Here is a 19,443-nt window from a genome sequence, read left to right on the forward strand (position 1 = left end):
TAAGCTACTTAGTGGTTTACTCATTAATACCCCAGTGTAATTTTTACTCTGTCAGTTCAGGGTAAGTACTTTGATCAAGGGCAGGACACCAGGAGGTGGGATTCAAACCTGCAAGCTTCAGCTCTCTACATGGAGTCTAAGAACATTTTTGCATTTCCTATTCATCCATTTGTTCAATTTACATTTATCCACTTAGCTGATGCTTTTCTCCAAAGCAACTTACAGTGTTATCCTATTTATAATTATTTAACCATTTATACAGCTTAGTAATTTTACTGGAGTAATTTAGGGCTAGTACTTTGCTCCAGGGTACTACATTCAGAGGTGGGATTTGAACCTGCAACCTTTGGGTCTAAAGGCAGTAATGCTCACTGCTACACTACCAGCTGTGCACTCCATTTTAAAATAATTTAAAGAATTATTTTATCCAGAAGGAGTCTTTTTTCTGGTTCAAAGTTTAAAGGCCTGGCAATGCTGGACTCTGACTGGTCACTCAGTCAGGCAGTCAGTGAGAATCCACATATGGCTGCTTTACAGTCGCGCTCTTGTTCTTCAGTTGGTAAACAAACACGACTATGTATGAATATGTCCCGGTTTCACCTCCTCTCCCGAATGTCTGCGTCGGGTATCTCCCTGACACCGGTCTCTGCTGCGCCGATGTTCACCGCATTAACGGAAAATGCTGAGGCTGTTTCTGCAGAGCAGGAGGTGAGCAGGACTTCAATGAGAAGTCATCGCATATACTGAAAGTAGTATTATGGGAAACTAAAGGCAGGAATGAACGTGGACTTAAAGCGCGCAGCTCTCGGTCCCGGGATTGAGCACACACACGAAGGCTGGATATTGAAGAAATATAAAGTAAAATAACAGTAGCTCATGAAAACCCAATGGAAACTTCTCAGAAATGTATTTTTGATGCATGCATTTTGATGTTTGAAGTGCCAAGTGTTGTTAAATACCGAGGAGCCTTAAGACTAGCTTTTCGCAGTGCTTTGGATCACATTCACGACATTGGGAGTAAGAAGAATTAAAAACAGCCCCCAGGTACCCTGGTATTACCCAGGTCTCTCTGTACGTGGCAGGAGGTCCACTTGACACATCTTCTTGTTCTGCTTCTGCAACACTTACCAGTATTCAGCAGGGGGACAGGTGTTAGTGTAGGCGTTAGAGGTTTGAATGGTTGGTTCAAATGGTTCAAATCCCACCTCCAGCTGTAGTACCCTTGAGTAAGGGACTTACCCTAAATTTCTCCAGTCAAATAACCAAGCTGTATAAATGGGTAAATAGTTGTAAGTAGCTCGACATTTCAGTTGCTTTGGATAAAAGCATCAGCTAAATGAACAAATGTAAATTTGGTTTTGGGGTTACAGCCGCCACCTTTGGGCTCGAAGGGCATGGGTTTGAATCCCACCTCCTGCTGTCGTGCCCTTTGTCACGGTCTTACTCTGAACTGGTAGTTACTGCACTGAAACATTGACCTTAAAGTCGGAGTGTGTGACATGATCTGTGGGGTCCCCCATGTCCATCCAAGAGGGTCAAGGCCCACTCCAAACCCACATACACACGAATGCGAAGTATTTCCACCCTCTAGTTGCCCCCCAAAGGACACTCAGAAAGGCAGAAAGGCTAACGGGGTTGATGGGACAGCATCTGGAGTGGCTCCACAGCAGTTCGCAGGGAATTCTGGGAGGAGCGCCTCCAAGTGGCCTGCCTGTGTTGTTGCAGCCCAACTGTGTTAGATAACGGGTGGCTCTCTGGCACTCCTGCCCACTCTGCACGTGTCCTTGCTGCTCGCCTGCCGTATGTGTGCCCGAAGTGGAGGAGGGAGGAGAGCGAGTGTGAGCGGAACCAAAGCGAGGGTGTGGACTGTGGTTGGAGGAGAAAGGCAGGGAGGGAGGCGAGGACACACACACACACACACACACACACACACACACACACAGACTGATGCACAGTGGCATCAGCTGCTCTCTGTAAGCCACTGCCTACTGTTCCCAGCTCTTTTTTCCTGCGTTTCACCCCATACAGTTGCATATTTAATGCAGATGTGATTGAATCAAAGAGAACTTATCATAAAAATTCAAAGTGTGCCTGACTTTCAAGATACATGTTTGTCACACTTAAGTGCGACTTTCATGTTGGCAGCAAGATGACGCAACTTGTCAATACAAGCGGGGAAACGCGTGGTTCCACGTGAGCGCCGCTCTCACCGCCGCGCTGCACTGCCGGGGGGGGCGCCCTCTTCCCCGAAACCGCAGATCAAACGCGTCCGTACTGTTGTGACGAGCTTCCGTGACAGGTCCCTGAGGTGTGACGACCCTCTGGGGCCACGGCGCACACGGACAACGGTCGACGCACCTCTTCCGGCTATGGTAGGCGGCGCGGCACCGTGCAGGTCATTCCTGGAGGAAGAGCACATCCTAGTGTCGACTCCGTGAACTGCAAGGCCTCAACACAGCGCCCTGACGGAGAACAGTACAGTGTAGGACAGTACAGTAGCGCCACCGCTGCCACCTCTGGAGCCACTTGTCCCTTTCAGCGAAGCGGAACGGCGCACGTCTGCTGGACGGAAAAATAGTGCTTGCTTTCCAGAGCCCCATACATCCAACGGACAGAGCGTCCCTAGGTTATGCACCCTTCCTTTCTTCTTTCCTTCAAGATGTGATGAACTGATCTCACAGCAGTTAATAACTACGACTTAGTGCAGAGAGTGAAGATTTACGGCATGTGGACAAGGGAGAGAAATTTATTTATATGAAAGCTGAAAGAATGTTTTTATTTATTTTTTTATTGTCAATTTTTTCAAACTCCGTGGCTTCGGAAAGGGCAAACTCCACACGATAAAGCTGCAGGACTTCTGGTGTTGATAAAATTAAAAAATAGTTGTGGCGTTTTCAACCGGTACCTGCGAGTGATGCCTTCTCCATGCTCGCAGGCCCCATGTGGCAGTCAGGCGACGTTCACCCCAGATGACTGATCAGCACCCTTTCCAGCGCGTTTCCTCCCTGTGTGGCGCTCGGCGTCGTGTTCTGCAGCCTCTCGCTCTCGCAGGTGCAGGTGAAACGCTGGACGCGCTGTTTTTTCATCCACAGCCTATGGCGTTGCCTCGTGCCGAAAGGGCGGCCCGGGCCTGCAGGCAGACAGCCGTGTTGTTGCTCACCACCTGTGATACCATGGCGCCCCCTGCAGGACGTCAAGTCGTAGCTCGTGATGCCTCCTGGGAGGGGGTTTCGCTGGATGAGGGACGGTTCCGGTTCGATGGACGTGGCGCCGGCCCGCTGCAGCCATCCTTCCCCTGCTAAGCGGCAGCTCAAGTGACGTGCCACCCGAACGTCAGGAAGAACAAGTCGCCACCTGTCAGTCAACCACATCAGTCTTCTACCAACACGGAACTAAAGAGGCCAACCGCGTCCTCGTTCGGGTACCTGGGACACGCGACCGCACTCGTCAGCTGACAACCTGCCTGCGCAGGAGCACTTAAATACGCATATTTTCTTTTTGCCCATTAATAATTTACTGTCAATTTTGTGTTCTTTTGGCCGTGAGGAATGCATAATGCACTTGTCGCTAAAATAGCGTCCACTGGGAGAATGCAATTTTAATGTGTTCTCTTTCGCCGTTCCGCTCGGGGGGTTAAGTGCTGCTCCTGGTTCTCATGCTGAAATACATACAAAAGCAGATTATGTATGTGTTTTTTTTTTTTTAGGCTTGTCTATCTGCGACACTGTATCTCCGCTGAACAAGACTGCTTCGGTACTGAACTGAGTGGGATTGTGTGTGTGCGCGTGTGTGTGTGTGTGTGTGTGGACGTCAGGGACTGAGAGAGGAAAGTCTCCACTATGTCAGAGCTGCTCCTCTCCTGCTCGCACGCCGCATCGAGAGCCGGGGGGCCTGTCGGAGCTGCAGCGCCACTGCCGGGCGACACCCTGCCAGCTGTTGGAGGAAAGGGGGCGAGTGCTTGTTTTAGCAGCGCAGAGAGGTGTGCTGACAGGCAGGCCGACGCGGGATGCTGACAGAATGGTGTCGGGCAGAAATGCGCCGTTGGGCCGTGCCGTTTACGCGTCCGCGATGGAGGGGCAGGACGGAGCAGTTGCAGAAAGTGCCGGAACCCGTTGGCATGAAGCGCGCTACGTCACGGCGCGCAGCTGGAACCGGCGGCGACGCGACGCACCGGTGCAAACACAGGACTCGTTCTGACGCGCGACACCGACAGCGTCGTTTCCCGTTTAATCCGCATCTCTGCGCTCTTTGTCCGCAGCACACCTGTCAGCTTTGAGCTCCAGTCCATAAGATGTCACAAAAGGCTGTGTGTTTCTAGGACCAAACGTGGGTTCCTCGCATAAGAAGGGCAGCAGGTGACATACAGGTTAGCAGCGTCCCTTCGGACATGGGGTCGCATCCTCTAACTCTTCCCTCTGCGGAGTCTTTGAGGAAAGCGCATACGCTCAATTGATTTTGTAAAAATCTATCTGAAGATACTTCTGAGTGTACAATCCTCACACTCTAAGTCACCTTGGAGAAAAGTGTCACATAAATGTTTTGTAACAATAATAGGGCCTCACAAGGGTAGTGCAGTGTCACGTGATGATGTAATTACGTTAAACCAGGCCACAACTAAAATAATCCCTGAGTTAAAGGATTCAGCGGCGCCGCAGAAACGTTTAGAAATCACCGATGTTGTTAAAAAAAAAAATAAAAAAAAAAAAAAAGCAAACAAAGAACCAGCCGATTGGAGCGAATGCTTCTGCTCCTTCGGCAGCATCACAGAGACTGACATTGCGCTCCCACTCAAAGTAGTCACGTGCCCACCGTGGTCATGTGATTTCGCATGCACTGTGGCATTCTGGGAAATGTAGTTTCGGAGATCCAGCGCCTGCGCTTCGCTTTACGTTTGGTAACGCTGTGCTGTTTCCAAGACAAACTAACATGTTTCATCTGAGTTAGGGCCTGTGTTTTGCCGGTACTGGATTTTTTTAGTCCTTTGCAGATGTACGAAAAAGTAAGACATGACATTTAAAATGCTGATGTGGTAAGCTGCGGCTGCTGGGAGAATCTTCCAGCGTCCCCTCGGTGACATTGGGCCTGGGCAAAAGCACACGTTCTGTACATCTCTGATGACTTTAGTGCACGGTCATCATCACTATTCCCTATAAGGCTCAACCATCAAGATTAACTGTCCTCAGATCTCATTTCATGCAAAATGTGGCGCTCGGCAGCTGCGTGATTTGCAAGGGCAGCAAGTCAGAGAGAACATCTTCTCTCTGTAAATTCTGGGGATTTATGACAAGGAGTCCTCCCACTTCGCACCCGGCCCGGAGAAAACAAGGAGTGCCGAGTCGCACAGCCCGTAGCGCCACTCGCGTGTGACCCGTTCCGCTTACCCGGGTTTTACTACACGGCCCCCGCCACCGGGAGACAAGGGTCCGGAATGTGCCATAAATTTCTGATTTATGCTGGGATAACGCCGGGAATGATGATGTCTTCATCACTCTCCATCTATGAGGAGCTGTTAGTACGCAAGTTCAGCCTCGGGACCGGGACATCAACATCCAACTTTAGAAGAGAACAACTTTTGAATGTCAGCTTAAGTGACCCAGCCGCTCTGATCCATGTATAAGAAACACAGTGAAATTGCTCTATCCGAGGCCCCAACGGTACTTCTGTGTGCACATAAGGCTTGACGATATAGCCTCAGATTAAATCTGGATTCGCTGAGCTGAAGACGCAATGCTAGACCCAAGACAAGGCTTTCACACGCAACGCTGTTACGCTGACCGTTTCGGAGGCTACGTTCTGGAGATGACACGCATGGTGACTGAAAGAAGTGTAACTCCAGAAACACTCTCTCCAGGCTTTGAGATGTTGGTTCAGAGCACCTTTGGGCCTCAGTGACCCCAGTGAAATATACAAAGGGCTGAGGCCTGGGAGTCCTGCCTCCCGTGTTTGGGGTCAAGCTCCGTGGAGCTGAGCGATGAGCTCTGGGGCCACCGCTGATCTCTCCTTCCTCTCCCCTAACGTGCTTCACCGTCAGTCCCAAGCACTTTTCTGCATGTTCATGCGTTCATTTAATTTTATTGTTTTTCTTGATGTTTATTGCATTTTTTTTCCCCCAGAAATGCATTCAGTACAAGCTGTTTTGAAGTAACTGTTCAGACTTTTGATCTTTTGTGTTAGGCCTAACTTATGTGCACTTTAATTGTAGCAGACAGGGGTCCATTAACGCAGTTTCTTGGGTGGCTGCTGCTCCGCTTCTCAAACTCTAATGAAACTAATTAAACAGGCAAACTAATTAGTGGGCTTGGAGCAGCTTGTAAGCTGCAATGGTTCTTTGTTGGTCCGCATAATAAAATAAATCATTTTTAGATCTTGTAATAAAAAAAATTAAAAAAAAAAAGAAAAAAAAAACTTTGATCTTCCAAGTAAACAGATTATTTGCATGTTCAGAGTTAAATAAATAAATAACTAAATGGGAAACACTGGTGAATATTTAGAAGGGAGCATTATGAGGGATATATTTAGAAATGGTATAAACAACATCCAACCTTGAATAACTCGAAAAAGTGGCATCTGAGTTTTTGAAAAAAAGCATAAGTGTGATTTCGTTTCCGCAGTAGGTTACGTGCCAGTAGTGGGGGGAATAGCTTTCAGAACATAAATTGTCAGACAACAAAAACAGTAATAACTGCGGATTGAGGACTTGGCAGTCGCCGCTTTTCAGGGTGTGCAGAGACAGCAGGCAAAGTGGCCAATCGTCCAACTACTTAAACCTGACAGCGAACAGGTTTGGATGAGTGAAACATTATTTTTAAAGACTCGGATGACTCACCTGCATCTCCCGGACAGCAGCTCCTCAATTTATAAACACAGCTGATACCAAAAGTCTGTTCGTAATTTTCTCTTCATCATTATGTTGCTATAATAAATAAAGCATACATTATAAGAGATTTTTAAGAGTACTTTTATTAACTTTCACCTCCAAGGAAAAGTCAAAAAGTGTCGGCAATAACGTCTTAACTTTTCCATAAACGTTATTGCAGATACTTTTTGACTTACCCTTGTATGTAAAAGCAAATTTAAAACGGCTAAAAAAAAAAAAAAATGCGCTGTGTCCCCAAGCTGCTATTCAACGCTCATTGTTGTGCAGCGTTTCTCATCTTGCTATTGCTCACCAATACTCGGGAACACTAGATGTGAGCTGTGAACACTGTGGGAGTGTGTACGGTTAAGGTGGCCAAAGATCCTATCCTCTGGGTGCTCTTTACTGCCTTCTGTTCCCTGGACGGGTAAATATATGTCTTGTACAAACATAAATTTTAGGAAATGGATAAGTGAAGACGATGCACTTAAAAATACCCTGGAACGTGTAATTTTACTGTTGGTAACATGAGGAGCCACCGTACTACCTTTTGTATTTCTGTCTTGTTGAATGTCCTTACTGCTTTCCCTCATCTCTGTACCCTGGACAAAAGGAAAGAAAACCATATTACAGCACCTGGTTTTTGCAGGAAAGATGTGGTGCTGTGCGGGGGGCCTCCTTCCTCCACGTGCTGCATTGATCGCGGTAAACTGCCTGTAAAAGGTGTTGGATTGATCGTACGCAGCCCCTGCTGCCGGGAGCTCAGCATCTTTCTGTCCTCATTACCTCCCACGGCTCAGTGCGGTGAAATAGACACCCGATCAATTGAGGCCTTGGGAGCAGATTGGAGAAGCCGCCGCGGCGACCCGGGCTCGAGTCTGTGTGGACGCCGCAAAAGCGTTTCACCTGGACAGCAGCTGAGACTTAATTATTGTCAAAAATTGTGTTGCTTCATTAGTTCTGCCTTCGTGGTTCTTTGTTTGCGATATTTACCTGCAAACTGGATTTCAAAACCCATTTTCAAACCAAACAGGATTTTCTCGTGCAAACAGCTGTAATGAATGTTTCTCTTGGTTTTGATTCTAATCATTACAGCGCAGTCACGATGTAAAACCGGAATACAAATTTGTTTGTTCGTTTGTTTGTTTCAGGGGAATCTCGAGGAGTTTCATCCTTTCCCTCCTCCAGTCGAGGCAGCCTTGCTGTGAGCTTTCATACGCAGGTATGTAGACCATGTTGGCAGTCCACCGATTGGCTGATTAATGGTTGTTGGATTAATTGTGGATATGGAGAGGCATCAGTGCACAAATGCAATGGATGCAATTAGGAATCAAAAATATCAGCTTCATATGACTATTTACAACTGAAGGGGTCTGGTTGCACTTTCTTTTATTTTACAGCAAAGGGAAGCTCTGTTGGAAAATATTATTATTGTTGTTGTTGTCATTGTTGTTGTCAATAATAAAAATAATAATCATCATCACACGCACACACATGCTGTCCAAGCCACTTGTCCCAAGTGGGGTCTCGGCAAACCGGAGCCTAACCCGGCAACACAGGGCGAAAGGCCAGAGGGGGAGGTGACACGCCCAGGGCAGGACGCCAGTCCATCGCAAGGCACCCCAAGCAGGACCTGAACCCCAGACCCACCAAAGAGCAGGACCCAGCCAAACCCGCTGCGTCCCATGATAATAATAATACTAATAATGCTTGAGGCAGAGTGCACGATAGTGGTTAGAACAATTGTCTTGTATAAATGGGGAAAATAGTGTAAGTAGTTTAGCGTACAATTCTCAAACTGTATTTCACCCTGGAGAAAAGTAAATTAATAAATGGAAATATATCAGTAATAATATAACTGTGTGCTATTGCAAGTCTCTGCATGTCTGAAGTCATTAACCACCAGGAGAGCTCTTTGGATCAATGCAATGTTGTACTGTCCCCCAGAAAACTGGAAGAGTGCTGTAATTGGTGTGTCTGGTTGCCATGGCGACGCCCCCCAATAGTGGTGCTCTCAAGTGCAAGAACTTCTTTGTGTCTATAGGATCTTCAGTGAACTCATCAGATGTTATTTCTGGTCCAATTTGCAGTGGCTCTCTTACACCTGGGCTCTTGGCTCATGGTCCGGTGAGCAGGGGCCTCCTGCTGGGGGGCAAAAAAGGGTTTGTGCTCCAGCAACGCACACAATAGAACAGCGCAGCTTGAAGAGCCTCTAAATAGTAGTATTGCGCAATAACCTGGTGCAAAACCACAGCACTGACTGATATCTGACTTCATTCAGGCTAGCACGAGTTTGTACACCGAGCTACTTACACTGATTTTACACCGATTTACTCAGGTTTTACCCTGCTGATGAATAAGCTGCTGTCCAAGAGGCACTGAGCTGCTCACACGAACAGGTCACCAGTTCATGGTATGACGCTGCTTTCAAGTGCAGTTTTCTTTTTGTTTCCTTTAATGACTAATTAATCTGCTGGTGCACAGCATCCTTTCAACAATAAAACCCCAGCAAGCGGGAGTGCGATGCGTCCCTAACGCAGTGAAAAGAGCTGGGACCCGCTGTCGTTTACCATGCTGCCTGCGTGCAGCCTTAGCGGTCACAGATGTGACCCAGGGACACGTGTCCAGCTGCCGAGAGCATTGCGCTGTTGCTCAGGGATTCCTCTGCGTACGGCATCCCTCACTCTATGCAACACGCCTCCAGACACTCCTTCTCACTTAAGGCTGAAGGTGCTACTATGTTGAATGTAAAATAACTTACACATATTCAGTTAGCTGATGCTTTTCCCCAGAATGGCTTACAGTTATTTACGCATTTGGGTAATTTTACTGGAGCAATTTTAGAATAGGTACTTTGCTCGAGGATATTATAGCAGGAGGCAAAGATCGAACCTACAACCACCAGATCCAAAGGCAGTAACTCCAACTACTATGCTACCAGCCATCCCCACTCCCATCTCTTTAAATGGAGAATAGTGCTGTGCTCAGGTTGCCTCTGTGCCTCGCAGCTCCTGGGCTGTGGGTTCCGATGAGGGTTTGAATCCTGACAAGTTTGTGACTTCTACCCATGTTCACATGGGTTTCCTCTCAGAGCCCAGAGATATATGTTCAGGGGCAGCAGATAGCATGGTGGTTAGAGCTGCTGCCTTTGACTTACAATGTTAAGTTACTTATAATTATTTACACACTGATATGGTAAGTTACAACCTTCTGTTGTAGTACCTTTGAGCAAGGTGCTTATCCCAAACTGAAATAGTAAAAACTTACCATATCAGTGTGTAAATAATTATAAGTAACTTAACATTGTAAGTCACTTTGGAGAAAAGGGTCAGATGAATGAATAAATTTAAATGCGTATCAGGTGAAATAATGACTGCAATTTACCAATTTACCAACATACCATAGTGTGTCTCTGTGCATGTGTGTGAGAGAGAGTGAGTAAGAGTGTGGGATTGCCTTGTGATGGATTGTGTCCCATCCAGGGTGTTTCCTCCCTCATGCCTTATTCTTCCAGGATAGGCTCTGAACCACTGCACCTCTGCTTTGGACACGCAGTTACTGGACGGACATAAAGATGGTTAAGGTGCCGTAGTGTCCTGGGTCACTAAGGGCTGATCGGGGCCACAGTCTCATGTATCAGCTGGATGCGGTGTTGAAGTTGCTGAACTGAACTGTGTGAGAAGGTGTAGCCTCGGTGAGCCCCGCTTCATGAAATACCACCAGGGTGATGATGGCGACCTCACGCTCCGCCACTGTCCCCACGCCACCTGCCTGAGAACCCCTTCTGTCCCCGCAGGCGAGACTACAGCAGCACAACAGTGCCACCCAGGCCTGGTGACATGTGTTCATGTGACGGCAAGACGTTGGCACCTGAGTGACCCCGGGGAACAGCCGCACCTCTGGGTGAGTGACGCTCACTGGTCACATGACACAATGTCGATTGTGACCTGCGCCGGTATTTATTCCTCCTGTTGTCCGTGGAAATATTAAAATCATGCCAAAAATGGACAGTGTTATGGATTTGCTCACGATCATAGCTATTTATTCCTTACATTATGAACATTTCTTTGTTGACTTAGTGTTTCCAGAGTACAAATACAGTGTTTTATATGTTTCAAATGATTTTTTTTTTTTTTTTAACTTTAAATGTCTTTTAAATTCTGTTTGTGTGGTACAGAGTGGTATATAGTCAACTTGCAATCAAAGGCCCTGGGTTCAAATCTCACCTCTCACTGTGCTGTCCTTGATCAAGGTACTTACCCTGAATAGATGCAGTAAAAATTACCCAACTGTATAAATGGGTAAATCAGTGTAAGTGCTTTTAAGTGCTAAGTGTACAAACCTCATACTGTAAGTCACCTTGGAGAAAAGTGCCAGGTAAAATAATAAACAATATGCAGTGACATGAATTTTTTTGATAAACAGTGATTAAAAAATGGAATTGTGAATGATATGGAATGAGACTGCAGAGGGGAATTTTTATTTTTTTTTAAAACCTCTAAAGCATGAAGGAAGTGACCGTTACCTCTCTGAACTTCCCTAAACGCTGCTCCTCCGTTGACCCGTCATTCTAAATTAAAAAGGGTGAGAAGAAGGTGAGAAATGGCACCGTAAAGCACGTTGCCCTCTGACAGGGGCTCACAGCAACTTCCCAGAAGCACTGAGGTCCGTCGTGAATTGATAAGGAGCTCCAGCCGCAACTTGTAATCCGCCCTGTCACATTTTAGCACGGGCGATGTGACATTGATCGATCGATAGCCTTTGCAATATCTTTAATCCCTCGTCAGGATCTCTGGCAGCAGGGGCCAAAGTCCCATGATTCACTGGGTGCTGGGGGGTGCGGGGCTGAGCGGTGCTACGGGGGAGCAGAAGTGAACTGAGTGATCTGCACATCAGCCATACTGTGGCCTCACTTAGGTTTGCAGTGATGCTCAATGGCCAGCAGGTGGAGTAGTGGTTAAAGCTTTCACTTTGCACTCAAAGACCTGGGTTCAAACCCCATCTCCTGCTGTAGTACCCTCCATCAAGGTAGTTGCCCAGAATGGACACTGTAAAAATTTCCCAACAGTATGAATCACTGTAACTGACTTAGTAGAGTAAACCTCACATTTCAGACAAAGGAATAAATGTAAATAATGTAAGTGATGAGCATCTAACACAATACATTATATCTGAGGCTCACTCTCTTTGTGACTGACAGCACAACTTAGAAATAATGTGTTTCACCTGCTCATTCTCACATCACATCACACTGGATTTTAGGAACTTCTAACACAAAATCTAAAAGACTCCGTTTAGGCCCATGATACTCAAATTGCTATTTTTATTTGCGAGTTTGCAGCAAGTCTTTACAGATGAATTGCACTTATTTTGTCACCTGGGAGACAGTAACAGCGCAATGAAACGAGACATCGTGCCTAGTTGGCACCAATATGTTTGTCCACTGCATTATTAATGTACCTTTTTTGCCAGCTGTTTTTCTTTTTCTCAAAATCTTCTTTAGAAAAGTGGGTTTCGTCATCTGTTTGACCTGCGCGTGTCGCTGGAAAGGCTTTGAACAGTAATGCCGATGTACTCGGTCCAAGTTGCTGGAGTTCAATTCACTATTTCAGTGCTCTTTGGAAGAGTCGAAATCACACAAATAACAATATTAGTTACAGCAGCTATTTAAATGCTGCTCTGTCCATTTCATGCTTAGCTGATGTTCCCGTTCTTTCTGATGTAAGACTTCGTCCTTTAGATAAGGTACCATGACATGGGCTGATTCATGGTGGTCTGCAGTCGCACCTGACGTCTGTATGGTCCCCCCACTTTGATCTCCCACTATATCTACATTTATTCATTTAGTAGACACATTTTTTCAAAGCAACTTCTAACAAACTCTATGTAGTGTTACCAGCCCACACACCTTATTCACCGTGGTGACTTACACTGCTAGATACACTACTTACACTGGCTCACTCATCCGTACATCAGTGAAACACACTCTCTCTCCATCACTCACACACTATGGGTGAACCTGAACAACATGTCTTTGGACTGTGGGAGGAAACCAGAGCACCCAGAGGAACCTCACACAGACAAGGGGAGAACATGCAAAGTCCACACAGACTGGGCGGGGCTCAAAGCCACATCCTCTCACACCACCGAGGCACTGTGAGACAGCAGCATTACTCACTGTACCGCCGTGCCGTCCCTTACATCTATATATGTGCTGTAACGTGGCTTCCTTCACCATGGTGTGTTTGTTGTGTTTGTTAATCACCCCAGCAATTACCTGATCCAGTTAAGTAATGAGTCTCATAGTGGGATTTCAGGCAAATCGCAGCATGTTCACGGCACCCCGACACGGCAGTTCCGAACCAAAGCAAACAAGGTGGAGCTCGAAAAGCTGCTGGGTTTCTCCTGTGGGCCTGAGGGAGGGAAGGAGGAGGAGAAGCTGGAGAGGATTGAGATCGAGAAGGAGAAGGAGAAAGGAACTGATGCAGAAAGTGCAAATGAACGCTTAGAACAGTTTGTGAAATGTCGTCAGCATCTTATAAGCCCGAAAGTGACTTCAGTAGTTTAATACCACCTTACGACCGAAAATTGTATAGATTGAACACGTGAAAGTGATATTTAAGCCGTTAACCATTAAAAATCCCAGTGTCAGAACAGGAAGTTATTACATACAGTATGTTTAGACTATATTTATAGGAGTTCTCATAAAAGACATGTGTCAGATTCTAACACGAAAGTTTCAGGCCGAAACAAGAGAGGCCTTTCAGTGCTTTTTTGGTGGAAATCCATAAATCTGGAATGACAAGAGTGCTGGAACCAACCCGAGAGCTTTAGTTCACCAGCTCAGAGCTTTACCATGTTGTCTAATGTAATGGCTCATGCAGACCTTGTCATCTTGTTGGGAGCTGGCGGTACAATCAATATTGCATAAGGATGGGGAAGAGGTTTTTGTCTATAAATTATTGTGCGACTCAGTGTCATTATGTAACGCTCCCAACGCTCAGAGCTGCAGCGCTTTTCAAAAACCTCAACTTTTTTTGAACTCTTCTGAACTTTGTTTGCGGTCGGTTTTAAAGCTGTGCTGAAGCGACGGTTGGTTCTGCAGACCTTGATGCATCTTCTCAAAGTTATAAGGAGCTGAACTCAGTTGCAAAACACTGGAAGTTAAAAATACAGATTTGAACATTTTAGTTAAATACAGTTTATGAAAATTTGTATTTATCGTGCATTGTATTTGCATAGAATTTTTAATATAATTTGTGTGGGCCAATCAGTGGCATAGCATTAAAGCCTTTCTCTTGTACTCAACGGTCTGGGGCTCAAATCTCCACTGCTGTTGCACTGCTGTTGCAGTCTTAGATATCAAGATACGGTATGAATTATGATACGGTGTCTAAATTTAAATGGGCAAATCATTGTACCTTTGTGTGCAACCCTAATACTGTAAGCGGCAACATAAATTAACAATGAAATATTTGACCCTTTTTTTTTCTTTTTTTTTACTGAATTCCTTCGGTAGCTACCCTTGTTAAAATACACTGTTAAAAATTCATAACATCATTGCTTTAGGGCTTCTTGTAGAGGTTTCTGCTGCGCTGCATTTGTTCTGAAAATGTACAGTAAGTAGTACAAGTCAATACAGACAAGTAACGTAACTCAAATATAATCCAAGCGTGATCACCAAGACCCACTCGGAGACATCAGGATGAGTTGAAGCACAGCTTACGTTCAGTTGGACGTGTAGTTGAGTGAACCTGCTGTCATTTGCGCTCAACACAGCTCTCTGCTTGAATGACTGAAGCGTACTGGAAGCGTGAAACTTTTATTTTTTGTGTACATTGCAGGAACTGTCAAAGAAAATATATCATTTAAGGATGACTATTGATCTACAGTCAAGCCATTAAATTACCTGTGCACGGCATCGTACGGTTCCTTAAATGGGCTATTGACTTCATCACTGTGCAATGTAGATATACAATAAATGACTGGGTTGCCATTCCATCACTTAGACGCGGGTGGGAGTGATGTCCTCTTTTACCACATTTGCCTGGAAGGTAAAAGGAAGGTAAAAGAGTTCAAACGGGCAGCCCGCAGATGCACCTGGACAGCTTTAGAGCAGAAGGTTCGGAAGAAGAGCTGCTCTTACAAACACTACCCAGAATGCTTCCGAGCCCCTCAGAGCCACTGGCAAGTATTGAAAAGAGCCGTTTAAGTCATTAGTGCTTCCGTATGGTTTGAACGGTGCAGCGAGGCACAGCGTCGCTCCTGACACACACGTTTGACTCTGGAGCTCCGAGTTCCATTACGACTGAGTTTCCTCCGTCCTCATGTTTTGTTCCTGCTGAAAGCTTTTGCGAGAGATGCAATTTTTAAAACTTTTACAGAACAGAGGCTTTGCAGAAGGACACAGCTGTGAAGGAGGGGACTCCCGTTGGTTCTCGTCTGTAGAGTTCCTTCTCCAAAGGTCTCATCCTCATCGGCATTCACCAGGCTTTTCGGACATGTCAAAGATGGAGGTTAGCCGGGCCAAACTCCCAAAACCCGGGTTCCGCTTGCACGTTACTACTGGGACAAACATGACCACGAATCCATCACGTAGGGTAGCTGATGTAAGCCATGCCGTGGTATTCCCATTCCGGTTTATTTTGTGCTCCATTTGCTCTTGATGCACATTTTGTAGGAGCAGTTGAGGCCTCATCACAGCGTGCGTGTGGTGGTGTGTGTGTTTTGTGCGCGGAATTTCACGCTTGTAGCGATCTCCTGTAAGCAGTCTTTGGTAACATGGCGCACCCGCTGTCATTAACGCTCACAGCGTTGGGAATCTATTGAAGAAGCACAGGGTGCAAAGCAAAGGAGGCTGCACCCCGGATGGGATGCCAGTCCACCGCGGTGTGCTTTTTGTACAGTTTGATGAAATCCGATTGAGATGCGAATGTCGAGAACTCCTGAAGCGACCCTTCGAGGTCCAAGCGAAAGTGCGAGACACCGGGAGCCTCACCGGCGATGCGTGGAGGTGTGTTGAACATCAAGGAGAAAGACTCGGCGCCGTCGAGCCTTCGGAAAAAAGACGCCCCCGAGGGAGCGATGTCTGTTGAAAAAAACTACGTTTTGTTGCGTCACCCGGAGTTTGGTTGCCACCACAGTTCAGAAAATAAAACTGCGTTCGTTAACTCCCAGGGCGGTGGCACCAGTAAGATTACCTCTGTTTATATGGGAAGCTGCAGTGGAAGTTAAGATCAGGCAATTAAAGCACCACTAATTAATACTCTGGATAGAAAAGATACTTCTTTCCCCCTTCAAGTTATTTTTTGTCACTGTCTTACTCCTTGTGGTCTTGGTTTGATTTTATTTTTTTTTTTTAATTTTAATTTCAAGGAGGTAAAAATCCCAAAATTTCCAAATGAAAAGGTCGTAATAAATGTAACTTTAGGAAAGGTATATTAAAAATGATTAAGAATATAGAAAGAACGAGTAGAAAGCAACAAAAAACTATATTATTTCCCCTCAACTGACATGTTATATGGTGACGATAAGAGTAATAAATTGAAGAATTTTGACAGTTCTTTTAAATTTCTTTTTATTTCAACACAGTGTTCTGATACAGAGGCGTTTGAGAAACTGTCTCATGAAGGGAAATGCAGAGAAGGGTTTCACTCTGCTACTCTGGAGTATGAGAGTGAGAGCAATCCCAGAGTTCTGTTCATCAAGGAGGAGTCCTTCTGAAATGACTGGACTTAAACAGCATTTGGGTTGTGTTAATGATGTCTGTCCTTGTCTGATATATGCAGAGAGGAATAAAAAAATATTTTGAAGAAAAATATTTACAGGTGGCAGGGGGGTGCAGTGGCGCAGTGGGTTGGCCCACAGTCCTGCTGTCCGGTGGGTCTGGGGTTCAAATCCCGCTTGGGGTGCCTTGTGACAGACTGGCGTCCCGTCCTGGGTGTGTTCCCTCCCCCTCTGGCCTTACGCCCCTGTGTTCCCGGGTAGGCTCCGGTTCCCCGTGACCCCGTATGGGACAAGCGGTTCTGAAAATGTGTGTGTGTGTGTGTATTTACAGGTGGCACAGCGAGTAGCGCTGCTGTCTCACAGCACCTGGGTGGTGTGACAGGATGCGGGTTCGACCCCCGCTCAGTCTGTGTGGAGTTTGTATGTTTTCCCTGTGTCTGCGTGGGTTTCCTCCGGGTGCTCTGGTTTCCTCCCACAGTCCAAAGACATGCTGTTCAGGTTTCCCTGTAGTGTGTGAGTATGTTTCACTGGTGTATAGATGAGTGACCCAGTGTAAGTAGTGTATCTAGCAGTGTAAGTTACCGCGGTGAATAAGGTGTGCGGGCTGATAACACTACATAGAGTTTATTGGAAGTCGTTTTGGAGAAAAGCGTCTGTTAAGTAAGTAAATGTAAGAATAATTGGAAGGACTTTACAAATTGTGGAAAACAGACATTCATTACAACGTTTCTCTGTCCTCCAGCAGGAAACTTGTCAAAGTGAATGATCAGAACATTGTTCTGTGCTGTTAAAATTCAGCACCTTTTACGTGGACTGGTGTGTCTGTGAGGAGTGAACGCAACCGATCTTTCGTCTGCCTTCCGTCCACACGGGAGTCCTGTCTCTCCGCCTGTCCCCCGTTGACACAGACATCACACAAAAGCACCTGCTGATCGCGCACAACCCACCCCCCCCCAGCAGAGTCATTGAGGCACGTCAACCCATTCCTGACCAAAAGCTCATCCTCTCATTCCAAATTGTCAGATGGTGCAAAATTAATTTTTTCTCTTCTTTTCTGAGGAGCCGATCTCAAGCTGTTTACTTCTGAAAACACTTTGAAGTATGAGAAAATAATCTAACCAAATTAGAAAATGGATGGCATGCCAGAAGCCACGTTTTTGGAGGAGAAATATTACTTTATGGGTTTAATTAAATGCATGAGTTTCTCTCAGGGCTGTGATGGGGCTCATATTCAGTGCTGATACATTTTTTGAGGGATGTAACTGGAGGCGAGTGGGTCGCGATCCCATCTCCCCCAGGAAACCTCAAAGAAAGATCATCTCCTTGGGCAACGCGAGGTCTCAAGGTCACGTGAGGAAAGGTTTTTGATACCAACTGCATTCTAAATGTTTATTACTATTGTGATAATGATAAAATAGATCCTAAGGCAGGTACAGTCATAAGTATGTTAAATAATGACATCATGGCACCTGTTAGAGGTGTAAATCCACAGGTGCGTGGTTTTCAGCGTGCTGGTGCTGTCCGGCAGTCATGCATCAGGAGTAGCTGTCCTTACGCCTGACTACCAGTTCTGTCCTTGTTTGGTGCTTTACCAGAAAGCAAATTAATTAAAACTCAAATTACATTCTAATTGCCTTAACTATAGTAGTAGAATGATCTTGAATTTCAACATGTTCTTCTATATTTAATGCAGTGTCAAAGTGTAATGGAGCCACACTTAGTACTGTTGAGTAAACTGCTACTTGGGGAGAGTAGCGAAGCAGTTAAAGACTTTGACCTGAACTTTGTTGGTTCGGATCCCATTCGCCACTAACGCTGCACGGCCCTCGATCGGCGTAATTACCACGAAATCCTTCAGTGAAACACCCAGCTGTATAGAGGGGTCGATCGCTTTAACTTTGCAATAAAGGCTCGGTTATCATCTGAGCAGTGAATTAAGCAATAACAATAATAATATGCAAACAAGGCCATTTCTGGATTATTCCTGCCGCTCCGCTCTCATTCATTGTTGCAGCTACTGTTAATATTTCAACGGCATTAGAAACGCGTGCAGTTATTAATTTTCTGATATGGCTAAATTCTCAGTGCAACAAATATTTTGGATAGCCCTCAAATCCGTGCATGTATTTGAAAAGACGGTAATTTTATTGTGTTTATAATCGGACTGGAAGACAGACGCTGCGCTCGGAGAATATGAGTCCACTAGATGGCGCTGTTCCTCAGCGTGGCCCAAACTCAGGTAAAACGTGGTAAATCTCTGCTTCCAGAGCTGGCAGTATTTAGTCTCTCATTTATTTCCTACAGCAACAGCGCTGTGTGTTTTATAGAACATCAATAAAACCGTTACATCACACAACAATTGTTTTCCCTTAAGCAATTACTAATTTCTTTTAATTTACATTTGTCCTGTCATGGATCTTCAAATATAAACTGTCAAAATTTGGGATATATTTCTTTGCAAATGTTATTTATGTTAGTACATGTTTTAAAGACAGTTTGATGTATTGCAAGTTTTACTCATTGTTCATCACAAACTGACTGATTCCCATGATTATTTTTTTTATTAGCGTGAAATCAGTGTCTTAGTGGGAACTTCCTGACAGCAGGTGGCGCCATAGCAATGTGCCATGAGTTCGCAGTATGCGATGGTCTCACTTTCTGTGTCTTCCATAGTCCTTCAGATTTACTGTGTTATTGGTCTTGCTTTACCGCGGTGGGGAAGAATCAGTCTTTGCGTGCAGCTCATGGAGCTCAAGTAGCATGAACACACACACACACACACACACACACACACACACACACACACACAGAAGCTGTCGGGTACACCTGTCCAGGTCCAGCACAAGTTGAACGGGTTCATC

General features: G+C 45.7%; 1 protein-coding gene across 25 annotated transcripts in view; it reads left to right on the top strand.

Annotated features, from left to right (window-relative positions):
- Nucleotides 1-19,443, top strand: part of LOC108938752 (receptor-type tyrosine-protein phosphatase delta) — a 325,780-nt gene that overhangs the window by 97,280 nt on the left and 209,057 nt on the right. For all 25 annotated transcript variants that reach the window (XM_029251986.1, XM_029251996.1, XM_029251991.1 and 22 more), the window contains exons 4-5: nucleotides 8,008-8,078; nucleotides 10,653-10,759. The gene's annotated coding sequence lies outside the window, so the exon portion shown is untranslated. The remainder of the gene's footprint in view (nucleotides 1-8,007; nucleotides 8,079-10,652; nucleotides 10,760-19,443) is intronic.

The sequence above is a fragment of the Scleropages formosus genome, chromosome 5 (assembly GCF_900964775.1).
Source record: "Scleropages formosus chromosome 5, fSclFor1.1, whole genome shotgun sequence".
Classification (NCBI taxonomy): domain Eukaryota; kingdom Metazoa; phylum Chordata; class Actinopteri; order Osteoglossiformes; family Osteoglossidae; genus Scleropages; species Scleropages formosus.